Source organism: Nicotiana attenuata, chromosome 11 (assembly GCF_001879085.1).
Source record: "Nicotiana attenuata strain UT chromosome 11, NIATTr2, whole genome shotgun sequence".
NCBI lineage: Eukaryota > Viridiplantae > Streptophyta > Magnoliopsida > Solanales > Solanaceae > Nicotiana > Nicotiana attenuata.
The window spans coordinates 24800005-24811973 of record NC_031999.1 but is presented as its reverse complement, the minus strand read 5'-3'; positions in this window follow the sequence as shown (position 1 = coordinate 24811973).

Sequence of the window (11969 nt, the reverse complement as noted above, 5' to 3'; positions counted from 1 at the left end):
AAAGGCGCATTCCAGTTGGAAACAATGGAAGGGAAAACGCTCCAAAACAACTGGAACGTTACTCACCTCAAGTATTTCCACTTCTGAAAGGCGTCTCCCGAGTCGTACTCTTTTTCCCTTACCCGAGTTTTGTCCCAGTAGGGTTTTCTCGGGGAGGTTTTTAACGAGGCGGCGGAGGGGACACTTGGAGATATTTGCGAAACAAGTTTATCATATCAACCTCTCCTTACGACCTCCACGACGACATGATAAAGGGACCGGACTAGCTTGATCTCCAATGTATGAAAGGCTACGGCCATCTCCAATGTATGAAAGGCTACAGCCATCTCCAATGTATGAAAGGCTACGGCCATCTCCAATGTATGAAAGGCTACGGCCATCTCCAATGCATGAAAGGCTACGGCCATCTCCAATGTGTGAAAGGCTAAGGCCATCAATTATATCATGGCTAAGGCCATCGCCGCCAACGGTCGACCTAGATTCGACTACGGTGAGTAAACGACTCGACGACAGTCGAAGTCGCCTTTATGGCTAAGGCCACCAATTATATCATGGCTAAGGCCATCGCCGCCAACGGTCGACCTAGATTCGACTACGGTGAGTAAACGACTCGACGACAGTCGAAGTCACCCACATGGCTAAGGCCACCAACTATATTATGGCTAAGGCCATCGCCGCCAACGGTCGACCTAGATTCGACTACGGTGAGTAAACGACTCGACGACAGTCGAAGTCGCCCACATGGCTAAGGCCATCAATTATATTATGGCTAAGGCCATCGCCGCCAACGGTCGACCTAGATTCGACTGCGGTGGGTAAACGACTCGACGACAGTCGAAGTTGCCTTTATGGCTAAGGCCGTCGATTCCATCACGACTAAAGTCGTCGATCTAAATTCGACTAGGGCCGCCAGCGCCGACGGTCAACAAAAAGCACAACAAAAGCTCTAAAGAACGAAAGAAAAACAGTGACACAAAAAAAAAGGGGGGAAGAGAAGTCATATTTCATTTATCTCCTAAAGATATACATATAACTGGCCTTAGAAAAGGCCCCATCTACACAAGAAATATATATACATACAAGCCCTAAGATCCTTCACCTCCCCTCCCGTCACGACTCGCCGGGTCGCCGTCCGGTCCGTTGTCGTCTCCAGACTGATAAGCCTTGGAAATCCACGAGCTGGAGCCCAAACGATTGACGTCCTCAGAATTACAGCCCTCCCTACCAGGCGAGTCGGAGCTATAACCGGCCGCTTCATGGGCAACACGGGTCAAGTGCCGTTGCCTTTCAACTTCCGCCTCGGAAGCTCGACCTGCCGCCAAAAACTCCTCAAAAACGACCAACCTGGCGTCATGATACAACCACATCTCGTGCGCCTCACGATGCACGGCATCCTGTGGGGCAGTTCGCCTGAGAACCTCAACTTCGGCCGTCCTAGCATCAAGCTCAGCTGTAAGGGCCGTGACCTGGGCCCGCAGTTCCGCAGCCTCTGCCGCCACCCCACTGCTTATCTCCAAGTCCTCCTTTTTTGACTGAAGGAGGGTTTCCAACTCGATATTTCGAGCCAAAGCAGCCATCAGCTGCTCATCAATCTCCTTCAGCTCAGCCGTTCTCTTCTTCAAAAGAGCCTCTGATTCCTCAAGGCCCTCACGGAACGTCCGGAACTGGGGGTCCTGCTTAAGCACGTCTGCCAACGCCTGATGCTTGGCACGAACCTCTTTATACTTCTTTGCCATTTTTGTGAAGGTGGCCGCCTTCTTTTGATCACGCCACCTCCTTTCCAACTCCAAGATGAGGGTCTGAAAAGAAGAGAAGAAGCACATCAGTACATACCACAGTCGTTTTTTACGACAAAAAAAAAACTGAAAGCTACCTGCAAAGTTGAGCCGGCCACCCGCCTCGACAGATCCCTGTTGCTTACACTTCTCAGCGTCTCGTTCTCCGCAGCCGCACACAACAAGGTCATATCCGCTGCGGCCTGCTCGTTGCCTTCTAACAAATTATATCCACCAGGGATCACGATACGGCAAGTAGACCTGCCCTCCCTCATCTCCACGCGGGCCGAGCTGCCCGGTGCTTCTCCAAGAGCGGCTTCAGAGCCCGTCCTCTCAATCTCCACGACCGCTCCACTAACAGCGGGAGACGACCCGCCTCTTGAGGCGTGGACCGAACGGACGGCGGCAGCTATTCTCTGGGCCATCCTCCCAGAACGAATGGCCTCGGCCATGAAAGTTGGCCTCGGCTCTTGGCGGGGCTCACTAGGCCTCGCGCCTTCGGTTGCAATTCCTTTGCCAGTAATCAGTCGCCGCCTCTTTCTCTCCGACGTCTCCTCTCCTTTGGAAGCCGCCTCCGCTGGAGCGACTTCAGATACCGGCATAGGAACAGTCTCAGGTGCCGCTATTGGTACGGCCTCAGGTATCTCCACGGAAGCAGCCTCAGGCACCACCTCCGATGCAGCTACCGATGTAGCCCCTTGCTGAGGAGTCGAAAGGGGGCTATCCCTAGGCGAGCCGCCCACGAATATGTCTCCCCCATCGGAGTCGGACTCTACCCTAGACGGGCCAGCGTCAGTTTTCTTCTTCTTCGTCTTTGTAGAAACACCCCTACCTGCCAAACAAAAGCACATCGGGTAAAAAAGTCTCCAAGATGAAACAAAACGAAAAGAAACAGGGAAAGTTGTTACCAGTTGGGCCGTACAATCTGCGCCTAGCAATTTGACAATGAAAGTAGGCCAATTGATTTGCATTCCTCTCACCAGGCACTCCATAAGAACCAGGTCCATGAATGTGCCTTCTCTCCTGTCTAGGCAATAGACACTTGTTGACAAATTCAAACAAGACCTTGTGCTCAGGCCTCATTTCACTTTTCTGCACAAATCTGGCTTCAGGCACATCTCTAGAGTCACAGAACCTTCTAGTGATTTCAAGAGCATAAGGGAGAGAATCCAGGCATGGCCACCTTTGCCTTGTATAGTCATCATACCCTTCAGTAGGTATGTCCAGGATCTCACCCAGTTTGAGTGCATCAAACTTCACTTTGACTCCTTTCACCAGGCTGGTGACTACTCCATCCTTNGGTTAGCTTTGTCGTCAGCCCTCACCACAAAGCTCTTCTTACCACGGCTCCTCAATTGAAGCATGGTACCCCTCATGTAACTGGGGCTGAACATCTGCAGCAGGTGGTGAACGGAAACGACGGTCCCGGCCTCACCCGCAAGCGTGGTAAGGATTCGACACACCTTCAGGGCGTAAGGTGTGAGCTGAGCCGGGCATACGTGATAGAAGCGACAAAGCTCTTCCGCCAGGGGGGTTAAGCGGAAAGCTATATCCGATCCTAAGAGCGTACTCATAGAATGTGCAGAACCCGGGCCTATGCACATTGGCAGAGTCCGTCCCGGCCGGAGCCATTTCAACATGGCCAGGAATGTTGTATCTAGTTCTAATGGCGTCCAGGTGAGACTGAAGCAACTCGCTATGCTCCCAGGGATAAGAGGGGCATGGCGTATTGAAATCTTTCCGGACACTCAAATCCTTCGGTAAAACATTATTTACCGTTAAAGGAACAAGGGTCTTCTCCACTTCTTCCCCTTCACCATCGGAAGGGGGCGGAACCCTAGAAGAAGCCCCGTCCTTAGTCCTTTTGCTTTCTTGACGGCGTTTCACCATGATACGATTTATAAGAATGAAGTGTTAGCAATGAGAGATACGATCCTCAGAAGTGGTATTTCTCTGAAAGCGATACAACTCTTGCAAGAAAAAAAGATGAAGAAACAAAGGGAAACTCTTTGAAGATTCGAAAGATGAATCTCTTTGAACCACTCCTCCATTTATAGGAATGAGGCACACGGAAATCGAAGAGGCACAATTCTGAAACTGGCGCGGGAAGCCAAAACGTCACGTCATGTCCTGAACAGTCTCGGGAACCAAAATAATGATGACGCATGTGGCTGGTGACGTCACCTTAAAAAAGGCGGTCGCATGTCAACGGCCCAGTAAATATTATCCACGCTCACGCTCTTCGAAAGAGGCGCCTATGGGCGCGGCCAAATTTCCGTAAAAAGCAAATCGTGCATGTCCGTCCATTGAAGACGATCATCGAGTACGTCTCCAACGAACAGAGGGACTAACTGTATAGGGTTAAATTTGGCTCATAACGCCCCCACGCCAAATGGGCACGTCCCTTATAATAAGGGCGACCCGAGTGAGGGCACGGCCCAAGTTGGCGAAGAAGAAGTGACGTCGTTTAGTGCCTGACCTTTTTACTGAGTAGAAGCCACCAACTTTTGTACCTTTTTGATTATTTCGAGGGAGGTCTCCTACTATATAAAGGAGACCCTCCACATTGTAATAGGGCGGATTCGGAGATAATATAATTTCTCTCTCTACCTCTCTCTCTTATCTCTTTCTTGATTTTCCAACCATTGCTTCCCTCTTAAGCTAAGTCTATTTCACTACACACTTACAGATCTACAAAGATTCTTGAAGCAATAATCATCTCTTGGGCTTATTATATTTGATTACGATTTACCCCTATATATTTTCGATTGTTTTTAAGCTTATAAAATACGAATATAATTTTTGAGCTAAACAGACACCACATTTGCAATAATAAATATAAGTAAATAGTCGTAAATATTACACGAAGCTATTAGGTCATTGTTTTTTGTTTGTTTTTATTGTGTAAAAATTTAGCCTTGTAACTTGAGGATCAATTCATCAGAAAGGACAAAGTTCACTTTTTAAACATCAATCTTTTTGTCTGACTGGACAGCCCGGTACGCAAAATATCCCGTATTCACATAGGATACAGGGAAGAGTCGCATCCTTAGGGGTGTAATATAGACAACTATCTTAATGGAAGTATTAGTGACTGCTTCTACGGCTCGAACTCATAGTCTATAGGTCAAACAGAAATAACTTTACTGTTACTCTAAAGTTTCCCTTCTTTTTATCTGATTGGAAAAAGAAAAAGAAAAAGAAAAAATTTCAAATATTACTCTCCATGTTTATTTTTATTACACTTGTGGTATGACATATTGCACTGACTTTTCTTAATTTGAATTTTTTTTTTTTGTAATCAAATAACTTTTAAAGGATAAAGGTCCTATATTCTTTTTTGCTTTTTTATCATGTTTATAGAGAAAAAAATATGTTAGAAGATCCTTGGAGCATGTTTTATTATCGTTTCTAGCTTCTACAATGTGTTGTTTTTATAATTTTCCCTAATGATTTCTTTAACAATTTCAAGTCGTAGAAGAGTGAGCAATCATCTTATGGCCAATATTCAGAATTTAGGTCAATTATTGCCTAATGTTCACAGTTTATTTTATGTATATATCTTTTAAATTTAGATAATTTTTTTTTTGAATATTTATGTAAATTACTACCCAAAGTTCGCAGTTTATTATGTGTCTTTTCACCTAAATATATGAGTCGAGTCAAAATGTAGTAAATGTATATGTATCTATTACTAATAATTTAAATTTGTTCAAAGAAAGAGGGATGATAAAAACTTACCCAAATATATTTACACCAAATTAATAGATATATCACTATGTTTGCTTATAGACCTATTCATTTAATTAATTAATAAATATTTATTAAATTATATAACCTTATAAATTAATATAATTTAGTATAAACATCGAATACGAGTAAAATTTTACCGACAGAAAATCTTCTAATTAGAAGAGTACTTCCTCCTAACATAGGAAAGAAAAGCAATAAAGTAAGACAAGAGTAAAAAATAGAAAAAAATAATAGGAATTTTTGAAACTCTTTAGTTTATTCACTCATTGTTTCCACAAAATTTAAAACTTATGAGCGGTTATAAAACAATAAATGAAGAACAAGAGTATTGCAGAGAAAAGTAAAGAGAGAAAATTTTTATTGATTTTGGATGAATTGCAATAGAATAGAACCCTCTATTTATAGGGAGAGGGTGACTTAGCCACCAAGCAATGAACCCTAGAATCTCTCTAAATATAGACATTCACCATAAATACAATTCTATTTATAACACTCCCCCTTGAATGTCTGTTCAACAGATAATGTGCCTCGTTAAAACCTTAACCAAAATAAAATCCAATGGGGAAAAAATTCTAGAGAAGGAAAAAGAGTACACATATCTAATAATACGCTTTTTGGTTGCCTCGTTAAAAACCTTGCAGGAAAAACCCAGTAGGACAAAACCTTGTAAGGGAAAAAGAGTACAACGCGTATTAACTCCCTCTGATGAGAGCATCAATTCACATCCTTAAGTATTTGCATTCCAATTTTGTGCACCATCTTCAAAAGATCTTTGGTAGAGATTTGATGAACAAATCAGCCATATTAACTTGAATGAATATATTGCACCTTGAAATCATCATTCTTGATAGAGATGAATTGTCTTCATATGATCTTGTTGGAATTGTCAGTTCAATATCTTCACATAGAGGTGAAAACTCTTGCTATCATATTATAATGCATATAGTTATAGCAAGATACATTTGTGCACAAATTGCACTGAGGATGTAGTACTTCATGACCATGAATTCTATATGTTTTGAGAAATTTAAATTCTTCAGGGATTAGTAAGTCATATAAGCCATATAATAGACTTTAGATGCATATCAGGTTTTCATGTCATGCTAGACATATAAGATATCGAAAACTGATTGCACATACCATTGACTTTATACTTTTAAGTGTTTGAACTAAATGTCCAAAACTACATGTCTTTTATATGAAACCAATTCTACTCGAATTGTCTCTTCATACTTAAGATCCTCAAGACATACATACATACATACATACATACATACATACATACATACATACATACATACATACATACATACATATATATATATATGTATAGCGCTATCATAGATGTTGTCGACGAACATTTTATATCGGTTCCAACCTCCTTATTTTTCATAAAGACATAACATAGAGATCTCTTCATTCATATATTCAGGTACCTGAATCTCTCATGAGATTTTATAAAGTGTTATGTCATGTGATCTTCTATATCACTTGCCTCCTTATTATGATCATTTTGATCATTTGTTCATCTTCTTTATCAAGAAGTTGATTTGAAACCGATTAGTCTATACGCTTTAAGCGAACCATAGACTTTGTCCTTCTAGGACTTAATAGGAGCATTTGCAATCAGAATACAGTTACTTTCTTTGGGTCAGCAAATGCGTCTGACATGCTTTGCAATATGTTGCAAATGAATTATCTTTTTATGAACTTCAAGTTCATATTATCTTATTCGAGGATGTAGATGTACAAATGATAATTCATTCCGCGTAACTTTTTCTCAATTGTTGTATCATGTCTCCCCCTCATGTTAGAAAAACTAACTTGTTACCTCAACTTTGAGAATCCAGCTTTGTGCGTTATGGTGCTAATCAAAATATACCGCACATCAATAATAATAAAATAAAATTATTTGGTTCCTGACCCTGAACCACTTGTGAGGGGAGAATGTAATATACTTTCGTATATAACTTATATCAAACTGATATAGATAACTTTGTTCTCATCAGCAACAATTTAGCTATTAAGGGGAGGCACTCAATAAATCATTTTGCTAAACCAACTGTGATGTAAACCAACTTATCAAGATGAACTTCTTGAATAGAAAATCTGGAAATTATACTCGAAATTAAATTATTGAGCAAGTTACCTCGCAAAACACCATGTTGCGGGTTATTAATAATCGCACATGTAACCATCTCATAGATACTTCTTATGTGGTATACATGGCAGGTGAATGGGCCCATATTCACCATTGAAATTTCCAGCATTCATGGGAATCAATCCCAATTTTAGTTGGTATATTAATTAATAAGAACATGCAACATAAGAGAATTCATAAAGAACTTTCTAGTTCTTTAATATTTACCCATGTGAATTCTCTTTTATTTTTACACATCATGCTTAAATTGATATGGGTAAACCAATTATGCCAACTGAATAAATTATCAATATTGATAAACTTTAGATTTACACCATGACGTGTGCACTTATCAATAAACTCCAAGTTTATTATTATATGGGTTTTTATATCAATAAACTTCTCTTTATTGTGGAATTCTTTTGTTTGTGTAGTACAAACTGAAGAATAAAGCGGGTAGCTTTTCACATACATAATACCCCGCTACAAGTTATAGTAATAGAAGATATTAAATCTTTCCTTTATTTATAGTCTCAATATAATCAACCGCTTTCGCGTATACTTTGGAAACTGAATAAGTTTCTTTGAGACTTACTACAACACAATACCTTATTGGTAATCATTTGTGTTTCTCCAAAATAGTATAATTGGCTCTTGCAGAGTTCTCAATTAATTTTGTAGTACCACATATTCATCAACATCCATATGGTGAATATCTCTTTTAAAGAGAAAGTCATACCATTATGGTTATGGTTAAAGTTATATGCAAGATCTGTTTCTTGTATTACCGTTGCCTTTTAATAATCACAATGCCAAAATATTTTGGCATACAATAAGTATGTGACCAATGACCATTTATCCCTTAATAATGATATTATTTTCTTATATCATCTCAAACCTCCTTCTAGAGGTGAGTGTGGTATATTCACTACCACTAGCACGCTCATATTCTTCCAAAAATGAATATGTATTAATAAATCACTTGTTGTCACATTCACATCATGAATGGACCATAATCATTTATATGTGCTTTACAAATCTCATGTCAAATCGATGACAAACATTACTTTCACAGGGTGAAGGATTATTTTGAGAATCCTTATTATTCTCATTATCACAATGATGACGATTATAATTTCGTTTATTACCATGTCCACATCCATTGATACCTTCACGGTAATAATTTTGTCTTCTTTCAAACTTATCACATATTGCTACCACATTCTCTTAAGGGAATTAGAATGAAGCAAATTCAATGGGACGGGTTTCCACTTCTTGTGCTCACGATCATACATGACTTTGATCATGGCAAGACATAGAAATTTTACCACTTTGGGTGGTTATAATTTCTTTCAAACTCCATTAGAGTTAAAATCAAGATTTATCGTCTTTGCTTGTATTTAAAATCAAATTATAGAATAGAGAAAAATACGGTAAAATACATACCTTAAATCTAGGATTTAATCATGAAGAAAGCTCATAGAACAATTGACAATCACTATGCTCAATCCCAAAGCTTCTACTCAATTGGTTAGAGTCTCGTGCTGATAGTGTTATAAAACAATAAATGAAGAACAAGAGTATTGCAGAGAAAAGTAGAGAGAGGGAATTCTTATTGATTTTGGATGAATTACAATAAAATAGAACCTTCTATTTATAGGGAGAGGGTGACTTAGCCACCAAGCAATGAACCCTAGAATCTCTCTAAATATAGACATTCACCATAAATATAATTCTATTTATAACATGAGCAGTATATTATTAGCAACTTTGCCCCAGGAAAATGATCACCTTTTAGCCAAAATTTATGATATTTTACCGAGGAATTAACCAAATAGCCACTTATCCAATCACTTAGTTAAAAATAATACTTTATATAATTTATATATTTTATGTATATAATCTATGCAAACTGACTATGTAAAATAATGAATTCCGCAGGCTATATCTGTAAAGATCTTTCTTATATAGATCGTGACTCGGTCATGGCTAAACATGAACTAGTATTAGTGGAGATTTGTTTTATTATATATTGTGATGGGAAACAAATCATTAATTAGTCAAATTTTAAAGGCTGATTTGTAGAAGATTCTACATCCATTTCATTACCTGTACTGAGGATAATCCCAATATTCATTTAAAAGTGGTTAAATATGTGGTGTAGGGCTCTCCAAGTATAACTTTAGGTCCAATCAGATCTACCTTAAATTTTATTGAATGTTTGATTTTAAATAAAATTACCCCCCCCCCCCCCCAACAACCACTCGAGGGCCCCACCCCACTCCAAGTATAGAAAGGCAGAATATTAATGTATTTTAACTTCAAATTCTCATTTCTAGACTTTAACTAGATATTGCTCAACGTCTACTACATAAACTTGTCTACTTGATAAGGGTTGTTTCGTCTATCTTAATAATGTAGGTAAAGTTAGTCATTGGTATTCTAAATTCATTGATCACACCAATTCATGTTCACATCAAATAAGTCTATTATGGGGTAAAATTCTCCCTATCAAAAAAAATTTCATTTTTAAGATTCAAATTTGAGTCCTTTGATTAAAAATGAAGGAACCAATTATCCCGCCATATCCTTTGGTGATGTCTAGGAGTGGCAAACGGGCAGGTCGGGTCGGATATGATTTGGATCGAAAACGGATAATGGAAAAAAAGGATAAATTATCCGACCCGACCCATATTTAATACAGATAAAAAAACGGGTTAACCGGCGGATAACATGGGTAACCATATTATATATGACTTCTTGCATATGATCACTTTTGGGAGAATTCCTAGTCTCCCTAACTTGATGAACACCCAATTTGAGGCTTTACATATGTAAAAGTTAGACCCATTAGTTATCCATTTTGTAAATGGATAATATGATAATTATCCATATTTGACCCGATTTTAAAAAGTTCATTATCCAACCCATTTTTAGTGGATAATATTAGTGGTTAACTGTTTTCTTTTAACCATTTTGCCACCCCTAGTGATATCTAATCTTCCACAATCCAAGTTCAAATTATGAAATGACACATAGGATGAATTTACCTGATTTCAATTTTTTTGACACATAATAACGTGGACTTCCATTAGCCCCCACACCACCTCTATTTCTCATATTGAATCAACTATTGGTTAACATCATCTTGTTCTCCTTAAAAATCTCTCAATAGATAATATTGATTCATTTTGCAAGTCTGCACTATATTAAATTAAACAAAAAATCCGGTCATTTTCTTTGAACAGAATAAATGTTTGCCAATTCCAACTACAAAATATACTTGGGGTTAGCTGAAAGAGTTTCGTACTTCTTATGGGCTTGTACTACTTATGAATTTATAGAATGTAACCACAAAATACACTTGCAATTGCTTTAAACATGCTTTCCAATCAAACACTGAAGCTAAGGCATCGTAGTACCAAATAAATATGGGAGAAATTTAAAAATAGCCAGAATTACAACTAGTCGTTAAAAAATAGCCCAGTTTCAAAAGTAACCAAAATTTAGCCACTTTTCATATAAAGATAAATCTAAGCAAAAACACTGTTCAAAACCCGAAAAATACGCCAGTATATTATACTGAAGTTTCAGGATAAGTATGTTGGAACTCCAACATAGTTCCAGAATAATATGATGGAATTCCAGCAAGTATAATTGTCCAGTATAATATACTGGAGTTTGTAGCACCGATGCTCCAGTCTCCAGTATATTATATTGGAGTCAGCAAAGTATACCGGTCCAACATAATATGCTAGAGTTCATACACAGGTGCACCGAACTCCAGTATATTATGCTAGACCGTCTCTGTTGCAGCAAAATAGTGGTTATTTTTCATTGACTTCATAAACGCTGGCTATTTTTGAATGGCCAGTCCGAAAACTGGCTATACCGTGCTATTTTTACAATAAATATCTCATTCACATAAACTCAAACTAGCTTCTTAAGAATCAATTCTTAGTTAAACTAAATATCATTCTCAATCATATTTTCATCTCGTAAACATCAGTTTGAAAAATGCACCGCAGTTCAAAATACTTTTAAATAATTCATACATGCCCTGTATTGAACCTCAATACGACTTTTCATCAAACTCTGATATGAAAAAGAAATATATTACACACCTTATAATACAACAACAACAACAACAACAAACCTAGTATAATCCCAAATGTGGGGAAATATATCGCAAAAGCTTTCTTTTCCTTTCAAATTCACATGTCTATCTTTTTTGTATAACCAAAAAATTCTAATTCACTGGATAATGGATCTACCTTATACCCTTCTCTATTTAAGTATCA